The 19,686-nt window shown below is 37.2% G+C and overlaps 2 pseudogenes; one reads left to right on the top strand and one right to left on the bottom strand.

Moving 5' to 3' along the window:
- Positions 1-2,548: 2,548 nt before the first annotated feature.
- LOC102840268 lies at positions 2,549-3,917 on the bottom strand (annotated as a pseudogene).
- A 14,867-nt stretch (positions 3,918-18,784) lies between these two features.
- On the top strand, positions 18,785-19,418 carry LOC102831924 (annotated as a pseudogene).
- The last annotated feature ends 268 nt before the right edge of the window (positions 19,419-19,686 follow it).

Below are 19,686 nucleotides of genomic sequence, written 5' to 3'. Positions count from 1 at the left end.
TTCTAAGTGTATATGTGGTTGTTTCTCTGCTATTCATAGAGTTTTCAATGATGAGTGATTCAGAAGTAGTTTGTCACTCTTTCTTCCTAGTCTATCTTTGTTTTGTAGCTCATCTGAAACCTGTCCACCATGGGTGACCCTGCTGGTTATTTAAAACACCAGTGGCATAGCCCTCAGAATCACAGCAACTCAAACCACCACAGCACGACAGACAGACAAGTGGTGGCCATTTGGTTTTATGTCTATACTGTCTCTTTAAATTTCGATGTCAATCTTGATACAATCCTGATATAATCTAGATACAATCAAGATGTTCTCTCCTTATCCTATCAATCCTGGTACAATCAAGATAAGCTCTCTCAATATGGCGGCTCCTGGAACAGCTGAGTGTCTTGATCCAGAAAATAATGGATTTCTGGATTCTCCTGCAAATTCCCCAGCTATAAACCCTCTGAACCTCCAAACATACCTTTATATTTGTTACAGAGTTCCAACACCAACTCATGAGTCCTCTTGACCCGATATTCCATGTTGTTGTTGACCGAGCTCCTCACTACACGTCTACCCGATCCGCCATCTTCAAGGTGGTAAGCCTGGTAGTGTAGTGGTTAATAATCTGGCTGCGAACCCAGTGGTCAGCAGCTCAAATCCTCCAGGCCCTCTACGTGAGCGAGATGAGGCTTTCCGCAACTTGCAGTTAAACAGCCTTGTGGCCCAGTATTCCGTGTTGTTGTTGTTGGAGCTCCTCACTACACATCTCGCTGCTCGAAGTTCTCGCTGCTCGAAGTTTTGAAGAGCAGAGATGTCAGCTTGAGGACTAAGGTGCGCCTGACCCAGGCCATGGTGTTTTCAATAGCCTCATATGGATGCGAAAGCTGGACAGTGAATAAGGACGATAGTAGAAGAATTGATGCCTTTGAGTTGTGGTGTTGGAAGAGAATACTGAAAGTGCCATGGACTGCCAAAAGAACCAATAGATCTGTTTTGGAAGAAGCGCAGCCAGAGTGCTCCTTGGAGGCCAGGATGGCTAAGCTTCGTCTCTCCTACTTTGGACATATTGTCCAGAGGAAACAATCGTTGGAGAAGGATGTCATGCTGGGTAAGGTCAGAGAAAATGAGGAAGACCTCTAACGAGATGGATTGGCCAGGTGGCATCATTGATGGACTCAAGTGTGGCAGCGGTAGTGAGGTTGGCCCAGGATTGGACATTGTTTCGTTCTGCTGTGCATGGGGTCGCTATGAGTCGGTTCCAACTCGATGGCACCTGACAACAACAACAATGTGGTTGTTTTCTTTTAATTTGTTCACTTTATTTTCTCTCTTATCTTTCTCTTCTACAACTCCATTTTCCTGTCTCTTTTCTCTTTTTAGTTGCTTTTTTGCTTGTTTGTTTTTTCTGGCTGCTTCCTGTTTTAATTTTTTCATCTTTTATCATTTTATCTTTTCATTACTAGTTTCTTTTTTGTTTATTCTGTTTCATTTTATTGTAGGAGAGGGGGAATTTCTCTTCCTTCCCACCCACATGGAGACATCAACAATATCCATACAGTCCAGCCACAATCATAACCTTTGCAGCTCTACCCACTAGACAAGAGCCAGCACAAGCTTCTCTACCACCTGATAAATGATAGACGGAAGCTAACACCATTAAAACCCATCTTAAAATAAGATGTACAAACAGCAAAGGGAGAATGAATGGTACACATGCTTCCATTCTCTAACTGTGCTCACAGGAGACATTTGGTGAGAGTCTAAGAACACATCAACAGGCAATCATCAAGTAGGTATAATTATGAAAGTATCACAATGTCCCAGAGACAACAGACAATTTTAGCTCAAACAAAAAAAGCAAGAGAAAATGGCTCAAACAAATGACCAAGTTGCAGAGTCAGGAAATATTTCTAAGGAAGAAAACATGATGAAACTAACTGAAAATGAAGTCAAAAGAATGATATTTAGGAACCTTTAAAAAACAGACAGAAAAGTTGAGGAAAGAAAGGAGAACACAGGGGGAAAATAAATAAACCAACAAACAAAACTTTAGAAGTATTCAGGAAAATACTAAACGAACAAACAGACAAAATTAATGCAAATTTTGAAACAATACAAAAGTTGACATTGGAAGTCCAGAAAATTAATACTAAGATCTCACAAATGGAGAAAGGAGAAGATCCAAAGCAATGGAAGTCTGAATTAGTGATCTTGATGCTAGTATGTTACAAGAACAATAAGAAAAAAAGAGAATCAATATGAAGAAAGCTTATGAGTTATGTGGGATACAATGAAGATCAAAAACATGGGTCATCAGAAATCCAGAACAAGAAGAGATAATTAAAAAGATAAGAGAAATCTTTTGAAGAGTTGTTGGAAGAAAATTCCTTAAAACCATGAAAGATGAGAATATAAAAGTTATAAGAAGTTGAACTAACCCCAAATAGGAACAACCCAAAAATAAAAATTTAAAAATCACCAATGCATATCATAATCAAACATTACAGAACCAAAGACAAGGAAAGAATTCTGAGAGCAGGTCAAGAAAAATGCAAAGTTACAAAAGATAATCAATAAGGGTAAGCTCTAGTTTTGCAGCAGAAACCATACAGCAGCCACTACGGAAGCCACCTCTGTCTGCACCACGACCCCCTCTGAACATTCCACCAGGACCGGCACGGTCCATGAGGCCACCTCTCCCGCCCCGCATGCCTCCAGGGCCACCTCTGCCTTGGTCACCACCCAGGGACGGGAAGGGTGGCAGGAGGAAGTCGTCGGGCTTAAGGGCCTTACAGTGGTTGCATTCTGTTCTCCAGGTGAAGTTCTTGTTTCCACAGGCTGGATTAGGGTACTGCCAGTCCCCAGCTCGGTGCTGGACATTTCCTCCTTCAGATGGGTTCCCATGGGGTCCTCTTGGGGGGAAGCCACCTGTCTCCTCCATGACCTCACATGCAACCTATGGGTCCCTGAGGACCTCCTGGGCTCCCTGAACCTCCTCAGAGTGGTGGTGGTGTCCCTCTGCCCTCAAGGGGTGGCTTTCCACCCCGCATGCTGTTCATAGGAGGCTTCTTCTGAGCAAGAGTTACTTTAAGCTTGCTCCCTTGGAAATCTTTTCCAACAAACCACTCCATGGAAGCCTTACCAGTTGGTGGGTCTTCAAAGGACACAGTTGTATTGCCTTTGGGCTTCCCGGTTTCCTTCTCCAGGTAGATATGGATCGTAGGCTCTCCAGTTCTCTTGTTCATCTTAACAACCCCACACTGCTTAAAGAAATCCATCAGGTCATCTAGGGTCACATTGTCATTTAATCCTTGCACAAAAATTGCACTGTTGTCAGAGTCTTCATCTGGATCTACAGGTGGGCCTAAATCAAGATCTGGTCCTTCATCCATGGGTCCACCAGGCTTATTGAAGCCATCTTGCTCTCCATCACCCATTCCACCACGTCCTCCTCCCCGCCCACCTCTGTTTATGCCTCCACGATCAAATTCCCCTCTTTCCCTGCCCGGGTTATCAGGGCCACTCATGCTCCGGTTCTCTCCTGGTCTGGAAAATCCTCCAGACTACTGCCCATAAACACCCATGCTACTGAGGTGGTCCTGTCGGAATGAACTCTGCTGCCCATAGCCGCTGCCCTGTTGGCTATATTGACTTGGAGCCTGGCTGTAGGATCCAGTCTGGTGTGGGTAACTAGTGGGCGGCTGCTGCCCATAGCTGCTCTGCTGCCCATAGCTACTCAGCTGTCCATAGCTACTCGGCTGTCCATAGGTGTTCTGCTGAGAGTCACTGCTCTGTTCATAGCCAGTAGGCTGTGGAGAGGAATAGCTGATAGGAGGATAGGATGTAGGACGCCGTTTTCTTTCCTTTCTCCTTGTTCTCTCAACACCTGTCTCCCTCTCACTTTCCCTGTATGCTCCCCATACCATAATTTTTAACCATGTGATTTTCAGATATAAAATGGTCCATGCCAGCCCATTTCAGCTCCCTGATGCCTAGGATATTGATCTTTATATATTTCATTTAATTTTGAAAACTTCTAAGTTTCCTAGTTTCATATTTCCTGCATTCCATGTTCTGATTATTAATGGATGTGTGTAGCTGTTTCTCCTCATTTTGAGTTATACCCAATCTGCAAAGGAAAGTCCAGAAAGCTTATCTCCATTTGTTTCATCACAGTCAACTCTACTTTCAGAAGGCAGCTTTAACCCAGTCATATTTTGTGTGCCTTGCAACCCGAGGGGCTCCTCCTCTGGTATTATATCTGAGACTATTCTGGTGGCATTCATAATATTTCAGTATTCAATATTCTGATGCTATCTGACATTGTTTCACTGTATTCATAATGTTTTCAGTGACTAAATATTCAGAAATAGTTCATCACTCCCTTTTTATTGTCTGTCTTAGTCTGGAAACTTAGCTGAAACCTGTCCGTCATAAAATGTCGGTGGCATAGCTGCCACTATCACAGCAACACACAAGCCAACATAGTGCAACAAATATGACAGCAGGTTGGTAGATATTTCATTTTACAACGATAAGAGGAGAAGAAAGTGAACAGAGAAAGGGGTATCTACTACCACCAAGTAAGAAGAGCCTTTAGTAGAGTACATTCTTTATAACTGGAGTCCCTGACCTGTATATCTCTTGGATCCCAAGGAACAAATATTCCACAATATATGGAGCTATCCCAATAATACTGGGCCTATAGATGCTGAAAGGAGACACAAACTTTGCCCAGAGTCACCACTCTGAATTTGAACTTATAACCTAAACTGTGAGAGAGTACATTTCTTATTTTCGTAGCCACCTGCTTGTGGTATTTCTGTTATTGCAGCTGTAGATAACTAAGACAACTAGGTGTCCTTAAATTCACTTTTGTTTTTCTGTTCTTTTCCCTTAGTGTCTAACTTTCCCTTTCTTAGTTATTGTCCCTAAGGTCCCTGTTAGCTAATCTAATAACCTTAGCCAAACTGTAGTTTTAATGGCTGATAAGCTTAATGTGCAAACTTCTCAGATAATATTTGCTTTTTAATAAAGCACACATTATTTTAAATGCATAAAGGCAAATTTTATGGGAACTTTTCCTAATGTGGCAGGAAAAGTAGAGAACATATAGTCAGAATATTGAAGCTGTAATGGACTTTGATATATTCTTATGAAAAATTCCTTATTTTTAAATGAAAAAACTAATACGTAGGGAGAAAAATGTCACTTGCCTGTTGTCTAAAAGCTAGTTAGAGGCGAACCAAGGATTTCATGATAAATCTCATAATTCTCAAGTCAGAGCTCTATCTACCTCATCACACTGGGGTGGTATGTCTTTTGGTGATAATCAAACCACCATGTATAAAAGCATTAACTGTATCTAAGACCACATCAGTTTATTGTAAGATTTTTCCAAGAATTTTGTATGTTTCTATTACCCAATTTTCTTAGTTATCTAGTGCTGCTATAAGAGAAATACAAGTAAAGTAGGTGGCTTTAACAACCAGACTTTTAATTTTCTCACAGTTTAATTGGATAGTTTAAATTTAGAGTGCCAGACTTGGGGAAGGTTTCCTCTTTTTTGACTCTGAGAAAGGTCCTTGTCTCCTTTCAATATTTATAGCATTTATTGGAGATATTCATACATCTTGGCATCAATCTTACCCTGTATCTAGGAATTTCATAGTACAGGGACGTCAGTTCCTAAGGATGGGCTCCAATTTTGGATATTCTATCTTGGTGTAAGTATATTCCCTCTTCTCAGCTCTAGTCTCTCCTTTTATCTCTTATAAGATAAAAGGTGTTGCATGCCATATTTGAAATCTCTCTCAGATCAGGGTGATGATGTGATTAATGGTGGTGTACTTTGCCCTTAATCCTCTAATTGGTTTGTAACATCAAATTACATCATGGGGGATAGCTACATTTTAACTGCTGAACCACAGATAATATAATGTCCATTCCAAATATTTGTAAATACAGTCTCCACTTACTACACGTCAAATCTCATATGCTATTTTAATGCTATTTTAAATCTAAAGTTGAATTAAATATCACCTTTCAAAAAAAAGCAATTATAATTTTACAACATACTTTATCAAAGTGTACATGTTCCATCATTCATGATAATGATATGACTTCCAAAAAATCTAGACTTTCTGATGAATAGTCTTCACTTCTAAAAGGTATTACTTTTAATGAGGGCAAAATTTAATGTGTAAATACAGTAGTCATGTTGTTGTTGTTGTTGTCAGGTGCCATCGAGTCAGAACCGACTCATAGCAACCCCATGCACAGCAGAATGAAACAATGTCCGATCCTGGGCCAACCTCACTACCGCTGGCACACTTGAATCCATCAATGATGCCACCTGGCCGATCCATCTCGTTGGGGGTCTTCCTCTTTTTCTCTGACCCTTCACCTTACCCAGCATGACATCCTTCTCCAATGATTGTTTCCTCCGGACAATATGTCCAAAGTATGAGAGACGAAGCTTAGCCATCCTGGCCTCCAAGGAGCACTCTGGCTGCACTTCTTCCAAAACAGATCTGTTGGTTCTTTTGGCAGTCCATGGCACTTTCAGTATTCTCTTCCAACACCATAACTCAAAGGCATCAATTCTTCTACAATCCTTCCCAGAGTAGTCATAGAACGTATCATTTGTTCATTCTCAGAAAGAATATAAAAAAGAAACCCATAGAAGAAGTTGGAGGAGTACTATTAAATTAAGAGGATTGCAATAATGTAACAAAGTAAAATATGGATAAATTTTTGAATGAAAACCTAATTTGTTCTGAAAACTTTCTCCCAAACCCAAGTAAAATGTTCAAAAACAAGACAAAACAATGTACACTGCTTTAATGATACTGTAATTTTTGACTTTTTAAATCTTTGCTCCAAACCTGAACACTTGCTTATTTTCAGAAATATTATAATATAGTTTGTATTGTATATGTGTTTTTGGTTTTTCAGGCACTACTTTTATCACTGATTTTTCTTTCCTGAGGACTTCTGTAAAAGAAAGAGATTTCCTAATCAGCAAACCAGGCATTCTTATTTAAGTAAAAGTTCTTATTCATTTTTTATTGTGACCTCTGAATGGTAAAGGCAATGTCAGCTGCAAGGCACGATATGACTTAAGTTCAATAGTCACTAAAATAAGAACTATGGCATTCTAGTTCAGCTTCTACTTTTATGATTCCCCTCCCAATGCCTATTTTAGACCACATATATCTCACATGCAGAGTATTTTGTCCCCAATACAACCATTGTTGTCTAACATTGAGACACCAAAGGACCTAGGTTTTCACATAAACTTAGTTTCAAACATATTTTAAAGTTTACAAAAATGATATGGTGGTATATTTTGGAAATAAATCACATTAAATTTAACTGCAAACATCTATTAATGATTAGAGTGCAAATTGCATGAAATATGTATCTAAGAAAATGGAAAGTTGTGAAAATGAAATGGAATACATGCATAGAAATTAATATCCTAGGAATTACTGAGGTGAAATGGAGTAGTATTGCACATATTGCACATCGGCAGCAATGCTGGACATGACAAATTTAAGATAATGGTGTTGCATTCATCCTCATAAAGAACATTTCAGATTTCTATCATGAAGTACAATTCTGTCAATATGGAAAAATATACCTACATCTAAAAGAAAGAAAAGTTAATACAACTGTTATTGAAATGTATCACCAACCACTTATAGCAAAGATTACCAAATTCTGCTGTTAAAAATTGATCAAATATGTAATAAAGACACATTGATGATTACAAGTGTTTGGAATGTGAATGTGAACATTGGAATGAAGGGGCAGAAGTTTGAAAATATATCCTTGGCGATAGAAATGACACTGCAGATATCCCAAGACAGAATTTTGCAACACCAAAGACTATTACAATATGTGAGTATTGTATTTTTCAGAGATGGAAACATTCCCAATATATGTGTCACTGGAAAAATATATATATGTGTTCTTACCCATCCATGAAAAGTAATTGCTGAGATTTGACATATTCTCAAAATACTCTTTGTATTAAAAGGTTGAGAATATTTCTAATGAAATATTTTGATGAGAAACAGTATATGTAGTTTATATTGCTTCAATTGTTTTATAAAGTTTTCATTGTGAATTGTGTGATACTTTACATGGAAGAACATCAGTTTTACACTCATCCTTTCATTGCAATGATTACAATCCCCTCCATGCATCATCCTTTAACAGTATTAGTTTTGGTTTTTGTTTGAGAGTGGATGTCAACAAAAACACTCAGTAATATATAATAATTTAAACAATGAAAGGGCACATTCTGCAGGCCTGCCTCCTGGAGGCCAGCACTCAGTCCCTCTCTTTCCATTAATCTAGAGTCCTCAGCTGCTGCCTCACTCCATGTCCTCATCTCTGCCTCCGTCTCTGGTGTCACTGCTTCTCTGTATAGGGTCCTACAATCTGCTCATGCTCTTCTCCCTTGATGGTCCTAGGGCACTCTTTTCCTGGACTGTAAGATTAGCTACTCCCCACTTTATGTTTCAAAACTTCTACCTTTAGAGTTGTGACAGTTGCAATTAGTCATGAAAACAATTACTCACTATTGAATCACAATATTCTAATCCCCATCTCTTTTCACCAGACCTGTCTAGACAAGATGAAAACCATCCAGGGGGTAATTTTCCTTGCCCCACACACTCAAGCTAAACTCCCTCTTGAAAACTTGTAAGCCAATCACTTTTTCCTTTATTGTCAACTAATTTTATGTAGCCAATGTCTAAGTTTCCTGTGCCTATCAACTCTGTATACAGACAGGATAGGATTGATACTTGATGTGAAGACTCCTTCACTCTCAGTTAGTATTTTGAGCTACTAAATCCATAAGTATAGGTCAAGTTTATCAAATTGTAGCAATTTACACTTGTTTCATTTATCAAAAAAAAATAATAATGTTCCTCTGCTCGAGTTTTGATTATCAAGCCATTGAGGTTAGGTCAAATGTATACTGCCTGCAAGTTTGGGCATTCTTGTGAGTCTTCCCTCACTTCATACCAGCTGGATGCTTCACTCTCAGTTCAAAACCTCCTTAGCTCTGTCCTTGCCCATGGGCTCTGGAAACCCCAGGTCTCACCACACTTTGGACCAACCATCACTTCCACTTCTCTCTCTCATCTCCAGGTCAATGGAAGTCTGCGGAAAGTGGTCAAACTCAGCTCATATCTTCATTGCTGCATTTCCTGTCTTTCACTCACAAGTAGACCAACATGGTCACCAGCAAGCTTATATCCCTGCTCATGTGCTCCCTTTAGTTTCAGTTTTGGGGAGGGGTGTTGTCCTGAAGGGACTTGATTGCTTGCCTTGATGGCTCCCCAGTAAGCAACTTCCTTGTTCTTGTAGTAACCAATCAGGCTGCCATTTTTGTTTTGGATTTTTCCTGTTCATCTTTCTTTCATGAAGTATCTTCTGTTGTTCTAGCTGTTCCAGGCTGGTCTGCTTGCCTTTCCAGTGGGAATGTCCCACCTCAGAAGGTTCTGGATGGGACTCAGGATTCCACCTAAGGTCTTATACACTACAAAGGTTCAGAAAGAAGTCTATTTCAATGGGCAAGTTCTAGAATCTGTTTTAGGTATTTCAATCGGTTAAAAGCTTAAGATGGACTTTCAAGCTTTCTGTAATCATGTTTAGTGATATTCCTTTCTATTCCACTCCAGTGTCTATTTTACAATATTGGCAGGGGAAACCACTATTCATAAGACAGTAAATAATCTTAATATTATTTCCCCTCTTCAGAGTATGCCTCTATCCTTGTATCACAGAGACCTTTTTTTCCAAGATTGAATATACATCACTATTTACCTCTGTCCCATTGACCCATGCAAAAAGACTTCAGTGCTCCCCATCTACCTTTTTCTTTGATCCCCCCACTTATATATTGCCCTCCCATCACCTAAACTATGAGATGTCTATTCCCTATCTTGTGATCTAAATTTCCCTCCTTCTATACTCCCTCTTCCCCACCTCCAATTCCTTTTAATCAACAAAGATTTTTTTTTTTTTTTCCTTTTAGTATGGGTATCTTTTCTTAAGCTTTTACAATAATGATCTTATTTAATATTTCTCATTTTGTGACTGACTAATTTCACTCAACATAATGTCCTCATGATTCAACCATGTTTATGTAATGGCTTGCAGCTTCCTTGTTATTCTTCAAGGTAGCATAGTAATGCATTGTGTGTATGTACCAAAGTTTTTTATCCATTCTTCCATTGATGAGCACTTAGGCTGTCTTCATATTTTTGATATTGTGAATAGTGCTGCTATGAACACTGTTAATGTTGTTGTTGTGTGCCATCAAGTCTGTACTGACTCATAGCGACCCTATGCACAATAGAATGAAACACTGCCTGGTCCTGGGCCAACCTCACAATTATTGCCACACTTGAGCCCATTGATGCTGCCACTTTGCGAGTCCACCTCACTGGGGATCTTCCTCTTTTTCTCTGACCCTCCACCTTACCAAACATGACATCCTTCTCGAGTGATTGGTCCCTCCTGAAATATGTTCCAAAGTATCAGAGACAAAGTTTTGTCATCTTGGCCTCCAAGGAGCACTCTGGCTGCACTTCTTTCAACATAGATCTGTTTATTCTTTTGGCTGCCCATGACACTTTCAATATTCTCCTCCAAAACCGTAACTCAAAAGCATCAATTCTTCTACAGTCTTCCTTATTCGCTGTCCAGCTTTCACATGCATATGAGGTTATTGAAAGTACTATGGGTTCGGTCACATGCTCCTTAGTCCTCGAGCTGACATCTTTGCTCTTCAACACTTTAAAAAGATCTTGTGCAGCAGATTTGCCTAATGTAATATATCGTTTGATTTCTTAACTGCTGCTTCCATGAGTGTTGATAGTTGATCCAAGAAGAATGCAGTCCTTGACAATGTCAATCTTTTCTCCATTGATAAGAATGCTGTTTACTTGTCCCGTGGTGAGGATTTTTTGTTTCTTTACATTAAGATGTAATCCAAACCAAAGGCTATTGTCTTTGATCTTTATCAGAAAGTATTTTAAGTCCATGTTACTTTCTGCTATGAACATTGGTGTGCATATATCTACTCATGTTCTGGCTCATAATTCTTATTGATATAAACCAAGTAGAGGAATTGATGGATCATAAGGTATTTCTATTTCCAAGTTTCTGAGGAAGTGTCTTACTCTTTTCCAGAGTGGTTGGACCAATTTGCTTTCCCACCAGCAATGCATTAGGGTCCCAGTCTCTCTACACCCTCATCATTTATTGTCCATTGCTTTGTGGAACTTTACTGTTAGTCCTGGTGTGATGTGATTTCTCCTTGGTGTTTTGATTAGTGTCTCTCTAATGGAGTCCTGGTGTGGCGCTGTGGGTTAATGCACCAGACTGCAAAGCCGTTTTAACTTCAAGGTCAGTAGTTCAAGCTCACCAGCTGCTCCTTGGTAAACCTGTACAAGGTCTCTATGGATAAGAATCAAATCTACAGCACTAAACAACAACAATAGCTGTTAGGAGTCCTTGTGTGACGTTGTGGGTTAATGTGCCAGACTGCAAAGCCGTTTGAATTGCAAGGTTGGTGGTTCAAGCTCACCAGCTGCTCCTTGGAAACCCTACTCAGGGCCACTATGGGTCAGAACTGACTTGATGGCACTTAACAACAACAACGACAATGGCTAATGCTCATGAACATTTCTCCCTACTTTTGTTGGCTGCCTGAATGTCTTCCTTGGTGAAGTGTCTGTTCATGGACTGTGCCCATTTCAAATTTTTTTTTTTTCTTTTGGTCTTTTTCTTGTTGATGTGTTGTAGTTTCCTATAGATTTTAGAAATTAGTCCCTTGTCTGATATGTCATTGCAATTTTTTTTCCCACACTCTGTGGGCTCCCTTTTCACTTTTTTGATAATATCTTTTGATGCACATAAGTTTCTAGATTTTAGTAAGTCCCAATCATCTATTTTGTCTTCTTTTGTTTGTGTAATTTTCACCATGTTTGGTAGAATGTACATGCCATGTATTAGAGCCCTTAATTTGTCCCTGTTTTTTCACTGATGACCTTTATAATTCTGGCATTCCCTTGTAGGTCTTTAATCCATTATGAGTTGTGTGTTTTTTTGTTTTTGTTTTTGTTTTTGTTTTTTTGTATATGATATGAGGTAAAGGTTTTGTTTCAATCTTGTGCACATCAATTTCCAGTTATGTCAGCACTATTTGTTAAAGAGTCTATCTCCTCCCCATTCAATGTATTTTGGCCCTTTGTCAAAGATCAGTTGGATGGGCTAATATTTGAATTCTCCATTCTGTTCCATTGATCTATGTGTTTTCATTGTACCAGGCTGTTTGACCACCGTATCTATGTAGTACATTTTGAAATCAAGTAGTGGTAGTCTTCCAATTTTGTTCTTCTTAAGCACTTTGCTTATCCTTGGTCTTTTCCTCTCCTTATAAAGTTTGTAATTGCTTTTTTCATCTCTCTTAACAGTGTCATTGGAATCTGGATTGAGATTGTGTTATATATGTAGATTGCTTTGGGTAGTATTGACATTTTCATAATGTTAAGACTTCCTATCCAGGAGCATGGTATATTCTTCAAGTTTTATAAGTCTCTTTAGGTTTCTTGTATAGGTGTTTTGTAGTTTTATTTATATAAGACTTTTGTTTGTCTGGTTACATTTATCCCTAAATATTTCATCCTTAGAATGGCTGTTATAAGTGCATGGCTTTCTTAATTTCCTTTTCAGTGCTATCATCATCAGTATAGAGGAATCTAACTGATTTTTTGTATGTTTATCTTGTACCCTGTCACTTTGCTGAATTTTCCAGTGTGTTCCAGTAGTAATTGTTATTGTTGCTGTTGTCTTTGTGAGTCTTTGGGGTTTTCTACGTATTGGATCATATCATCTGAAAATAGAGTTTTACTTCCTCTTTGACAATTTGGATACCTTTAATTTCCCTATCTTGCCTTATATATCAGGCTAAAACTTGTAACACAATATTGACTAGGATTGGTGATAAAGGGCACCTGATTTCTGTTCTCAAAGGGAAGACTTTCAGTTTCTTTCCATTACATTCAGTTTCTATCCATGTTGGCTGTTGGTTTGCATATATGTTGTTAATTATGTTGAGGAATTTCCCTTCAATTCCTACTTTTTGAGTATTTTTACCAAGAATGGATATTGGATTTTGTCAAATGCCTTTTCTACATCAATTGATATGATCATGTGGTTCTTTTCCTTTTTTTGTTGTTTATAGGGTGGATTATATTGATTGGTTTTCTAATGTTGAATCATCCTCACAACTATGATATGAATTCCACTTGGTCATGATGTATTATTTTTTAAATGGGTTGTTCAATTCTGTTGGCTAGGATTTTGTTGAGAATTTTTGCACCTATGTTCATGAGTGACATTAGTCTATACTTCTCTTTCTTAGTGATGCCTTTCCCTGTTTTTGGTATGAGGGTTTTGCCTGCTTCATAGATTGTATCAGGAAGTTTTCCATTCTTTTCTCTATTCTGGAATAATTTGAGTAGAACTGTTAACAGCTCTTCCCTGATTTTTTGGTAAAATTCATCAGTGAAGCCATCTGACTCTGAACTTTTTTTTGGTCTGGAGGTTTTTGATGACCTGATCAATTTCTTACTTTTTTATAGGTCTGTTCAAGTTTTCTACTTCACTCTATGTAAGCTTAGATATGTTGTTCTTCTCTAAAAATGTATACATCACCTCTAGATTTTCAACTTCATTGGAGTAAAACTCTTCATAATATTCTGTTATTATCTTTTTAAAAAAATTTTTATTGGTTTTGTTGTGGAAAAAAAAAACAATGTGGTTTCTTACGTGTGTTTTTTTTTTATGTTTTCTCCCTCTTTTCTTTTGTTGTGCTTTCTAATGGTTTGTAGATTTTATTAATTCTTTCAAAGTACCAGCTAATTTGCCTGCTGATTCTTTCTATAGATTTTCTGTTTTCTATCTTGATTATTTCTGCTCTAATCTTTATTATTTATTTTCTTCTGTTGACTGTAGGTTTACTTTGCTGGTGTGTTTCTAGCTGTTGGAAAAGTTGTGTCTATGTGCTAATTTGGGTTCTTTCTTTTTGGATATGTGCATTTATTGAAAGAAATTGTCCTCTCAGAACCACTTTTGCTGTGTTCCAAAGATCTTGGTATGTTGTGTTTTCATTTGCATTTGTTTCTAGGAACTTTGTGAATTCACATTTTATTATTTTTTTAAACCCAGTAACTTTAAAGCAGTATGTTATTCAGCTTCCATGTATTTGACTTTATTTCCTTGGTCTTCATATTGTGGAATTCTAATTTTATAACATTGTCGTCTGAGAAGATGCTTTGTAGTAGTTTGATGTCTTTAAATTTATGGAAGCTTATTTTGTGGCCTAACACATGATCTATTCTGGAGAATGTTCAATTTCCTGTGTAGTGGGAAAGATGTATAATGTCCAGATGTTGGATTGAAGGCTCTGCACAAATCTATGAAGTCATGTTGCTGGATTGTGTTTGTTTAGTTCTTCTGTGTCTTTGTCAAATTTCTTTCTGGTTGTTCTATCCTTTTTCGAAAGTGGTGTATTAAAATCTCCCACTATTATTATGGATATGCCTATTTGTTTCTTCAAATCTATTATAGTTTACTTTATTTATTTTGGAGCTTTTTCACTGGAAGCATAGATATTTATTATGGTTATGTCATCTTATTCAAATGGCCCTTTAATTATAAGATATTATCCATCTTTATCTATTATGCTGATTTTTGCCTTAAAGTTTATTTGATCAGATATAAGTATTTCCAATCTGGCTCATTTTTAAATGCAATTAACTTGGAATTTTTTTTTTCCCATCTTTTAGTCTGTTTTTTTCTTTGTGTGTACGATGTGTCTCTTGCAGACAGCATATTGAATGATCTTGTTTTCTTATCTATTCTGTCACTCTCCGTCTCTTAACTGGTGCATTTAATCCATTGACATTCAGTGTACTAATTAATAGATATGAATTCATTGTTTTCATGTTTATATTATTTTATTTTTTGTGGTGCTGCTGGTTTCTTTGTTCTGCATGCCTTCCTGTGCTGAGTTCATATTTTTTGTGCTTTTTTCTTGTCAGTTTCGTCATAGTTTTAACGCTTCCATATTCTTCTTGGATTTTCAGTTTCTTCATAAATTGTGAAGTATTAATTTTCTTCGAGGTTTCCTTAAATTCTATTAACTTTCCCCTCCAGTTAAAACACTCTATTTTACTCTATAGTCTACCTGACCTCCTCACCACCTGGATCTCTATTCCTATTATTTTACCTTCTTTCACATGTAATTGTTTTGATCATAGACTGGCCTCCCAAATCCTCTAAATTCTTTTTTACAGTTTTGTTCTGTTCTGGACTCATATCTGTTGATTGAGTTCCAGATGGGGCTGTCACATATATCAATCTCTGATTGCTGCCTGTTCTAGTTGGTGCTTTGTTCAAAGAACTCCCTTTAGGATGTTTTGAAGTACAGGTTTGGTTTTGGCAAAATTCCTTAGCCTCTGTTTATCCTGGTATGTTTTTATTACACTGTCATATTTGATTGACAGCTTTACTAAGTAGAGTATTTTTGGTTGGTAGTGTTTTTCTTTCAGGATTTTGTATATTTCTCCTTATTACCTTCTTGACTGCATGGTTTCTGCTTAGATATCAGAGCTCAATATGATTTGCTTGCCTTTGTGTGTAACATTTCTCTTTCCCCTAGCTGCTTTCTGGATTCTTTCCTTGTATTTTGTTTTGGAGAGCTTAATTATACCATGTCTTGGCAATTTTCTTTTGAGGTCTATTCTTCCTGAGTTTGTTGAGCTTCTTGAATTCTTAATTTTTCAGAATTTTTAGATAAACTTTTTTTTCCAGGAGCTCTTCAACTATCTCTTCTCCTTACTTCTGTGATTCTTCCTCTTCAGGAATCTAATAATTCTTAAATTATTATTCTTCATGTTGTCCCACATGAATCTCTTTTATTCTTCATATCCTTTTATCATTTTGACTGTTTGCTTTTCTATCTTAGCAGTATTGAGGCATTTTTCTTCCACCTCGCTGGTTCTCACTTCCATCTCTTCAGTTCTACTCCTTTTCCTTTTTAGTGTATTATCCATTTCTGTTATTTTATTATTTTTTGTTTGTAATTCTTTTTGTAGTATTTGAATTGTTTCTATTATTGTATATACCTAATTTAATTGCTCTTATAGTGCTTTCCTGATTTATTCCTTATTTTTATCTTCCTCTCTGTGGAATATTTGATTGCATCTCAATATAATTATTCTGAATCCTTTTCACACATTTCCAAACACTTCTCTCCTTCCAATGTGAATTCTAGTTGTACCTCCAGTTCATTTTTCTGTCACTTTATCTTGCTTTTGGACACGGGATGACATGGTCAGCTGTTTCTTGGGAATATTCAATAGTTGGGTGTGATTTCAATAGTTATATGAATGTATGTTGATGTTTTATGCTTTCTGATTGCATACAGAGAGATGTGATCACAAAATGTGCTTCCCTTTTCACTTTTTTTTTTAAATTGTTCAATTCAGAATAACCGAAACAGGTGTTGGTTGTCTATTTGGTGTATAGAAACTAGTAGTGGCTCTTGCCTGGATGGCGGTATTTTATAGGGTGATATTGTAGATTGACTACATAAAAGTGATTGCTATATCTTTTTGAGTAATATAGGGAGATAAAGATATTACTGAAGGTAAAATGAGGACCAAAAAACAAAACAGCAACAGCAAAACAGCCAGACTGGATTCTATAATCTATAGTCGCAGAAAACAGAAAAAAAAAAAAAAAAAACCTGTAGCAAAATATGAATATTACTTTAAAGTCCCTCTTTTGGCTTCTTGCCTTCATGGCTGCCTTAGAAATGTCAAGATGTCACTGTTGGTCCTTATGGTGTAATTCAGGATTTAATTTTTGGGATTCTCCTTTTTAGTCTGTCTCTCTGCCATTCCACAACTCCCATTAAGACTTATTTCCTAGTGATAAACTGATCAGAGATAGCTGTAGCCATTTTTGGTGGCTGTTGTGTTTTAAGTAGTGACTTTCCCCTTGTTAGATTCTGCTGAGTTGATCCATGTGCATGTCTAGTAGAATTTTCCATGGGTACTGGGGTGACCACTGGCTCAAATACCCCCTTTTGTCACCAGAGTAGAGATGCACAGACAGCAAAAGACCAATAAACAGTGGGAAAAAATGTCCACACCTGTATCTCTGAGGGTAGGTCAGATGTTTGCTGTAGGAGTGCTCATCTGATCTTTCACCTGCTCCATCTCTCCCAAGATTGCTCACACAAGGGTAAGACTTGGAGAAAGTTGTTTCAATTTTTAAAGATTTAAAATGAATATATGAGAGCCAAAGCACAACTTGATCACAAGCCACCTGAATTTACAGACTTTCTCAAGAATAGACTTGAAACATTGAACACTAATGATGCAATACCAGACTAAAGAGAATGCTTCAAACGACAGTTTGAGAGGACAAAAAAAAAGTAGTATAAAGAAATGTGCAAAAATCCGGAGTTATAAAACCAAAATATCACACTTGCAATTTCACAAGCTGAAATAATTGAAGAAAAACTTCAAGTCTTAAGTTGCAAAATTGAATGATTCTATTGACAAAATATTGAAAGACACAGGAAACATCAAAATAAAGTTGAAGAAATGCCCCAAAAGTATTGGTAGATATTCAACCTTTTCAGGAGACAGCATATGGTGAGAAACCAATAGTAATGAAGGAAGAAGCCCAAGCTACTCTGAATGCTTTTTAAAAAACAAGGATTCAGGGAACCATTAAATACCAATTCAAATAAGGGATGCAACACTGGAGATACTCCCTCCTCTATGCCAAGAAATTTGGAAGACAGCTACCTGGTTACCTGATTAGAAGAGATCCACATTCATGTCCATAGCAAAAAAAAAAAAACAAACAAAAAAGACTTGATCCAACAGAATGAGGATCATTGAATAAGATAATTAACATAACACACAAGTATAATTTTGTTGCATTTAATTTAAAATTTATTGTAACATTATAGACAAGGAGCAGGATTCAATAGAATACACAGAACAGGGGATAACAACTCTGTTATCAGATAGATCTTCACTGAAATCAGAGAATATCACAGAGATATTTACTTGAGTTTATTGACAATGCAAAGGCATTTGACTTATGGGTCACAACAAATTATGGACATCATTGTGACACATGGGATTTCCAGAACACTTCATCATACTCATGTGGGACCTGTCTATAAACCAATAAACAGTACCTCAAATAGTACAAGGGAAAACAACATTATTTTGTGCTTGCTTTTACTTTTTGTGAACTGAGTGGTTTACAAAGTATATATATTTTTCTATTCATCAATTCATACACATTTTATTTCATGTCACTAATTGAAAGTCTCAAGATATGATTTCACTTATCACACTTCTAGAAACCTGGAATATATGAAGAATAGGACATCATGATTTAAGTAAGACTCATTAACAATCTGTGATATATGGGAGACATAAATTTGCTTGTATAAGGAAAGCCAAAATATTCACAACTGGATCAATAAACAAAACAACAGTAAACTGAGAAATGTTTAATTTGTGAAGGATTTCATTTTATCTGAATCCACAATCAATACACAAAGCAGAAATCTTTAGGAAGTGAAGGACGTATTACATTGGACAAATATTCTTCAAAAAGTTTCCTTAAAATGTTAAAAAACCGCTAGTGGAGCCGAGGGAGTGGCAAGATGGTAGTGGAGATGGTGGAGCTTTACAAGTTGAAGATTGCTGAACTAAAGCAGGAATGTCTTGCTCGTGGTTTGGAGACCAAAGGAATAAAACAAGATTTCATCAATAGGCTCCAGGCATATCTTGAAGAGCATGCTGAAAAGGAGGCAAATGAAGAAGATGTATAGGGAGATAAAACAGAGATAGAAGAGCCAAAGCCCATAGAACTACCTGTTAAAGAGGAAGAACCCCCTGAAAGAAAACTGTAGATGTGACAGCAGAAAAGAAAGTGGTAAAAATTACATCAGAATTACCAAAAACTGAGAGAATGCAGAAGAAGGCTGAATGATTCAATGTATCTGCGAGCTTGGAGAGCAAGAAAGCTGTCCAGGCAGCTAGGTTTGGCATTTCTTCAGTTCCACCAAAAGTCCTGTCATCAGATACCAAGCCTAAGATTAACATGGATAAGCTGAAGGAAAGGGCTCAAAGCTTTGGTGTGAATGTCTCTCCAATCTCCAGAAAGTCTGAAGATGATGAGAAGCTAAAAAAGAGGAAGTCACGATTTGGGATTGGCACAAGTTCAGCTGGAACTGGAACCACAGAAGATCAGAGTCAAAGAAGAGGAAAAGAGTAGAGCGCTTTGGGATTGCTTGATGAAAAAGTCTTGATGTTTTCTGTTCTTTAATGGTTTCCATTGCTCTGATTCTTTTTGATCACATATACACCTAAATGCACAGTCATGTGCCTAGTTCTTGCCTCTCAATGAGGTAGTATGTACCCTAGGTACATCCATGAACTCCAGCAACAGTTTGACATTGCTGTTTCAATTTTATAGTGCTGTGTTTTGTTTTTGGTTGTTTTCATTATTATTATTTTCCTTGTTAATAATAATAAAAAGACTAGAAAACAAAAAATGTTAAAA

Source organism: Chrysochloris asiatica, unplaced genomic scaffold (genome assembly GCF_000296735.1).
Source record: "Chrysochloris asiatica unplaced genomic scaffold, ChrAsi1.0 scaffold00180, whole genome shotgun sequence".
NCBI lineage: Eukaryota > Metazoa > Chordata > Mammalia > Afrosoricida > Chrysochloridae > Chrysochloris > Chrysochloris asiatica.
The sequence above is the reverse complement of the archived record's forward strand: the minus strand, read 5'-3'. Positions and strand labels throughout refer to the sequence as shown.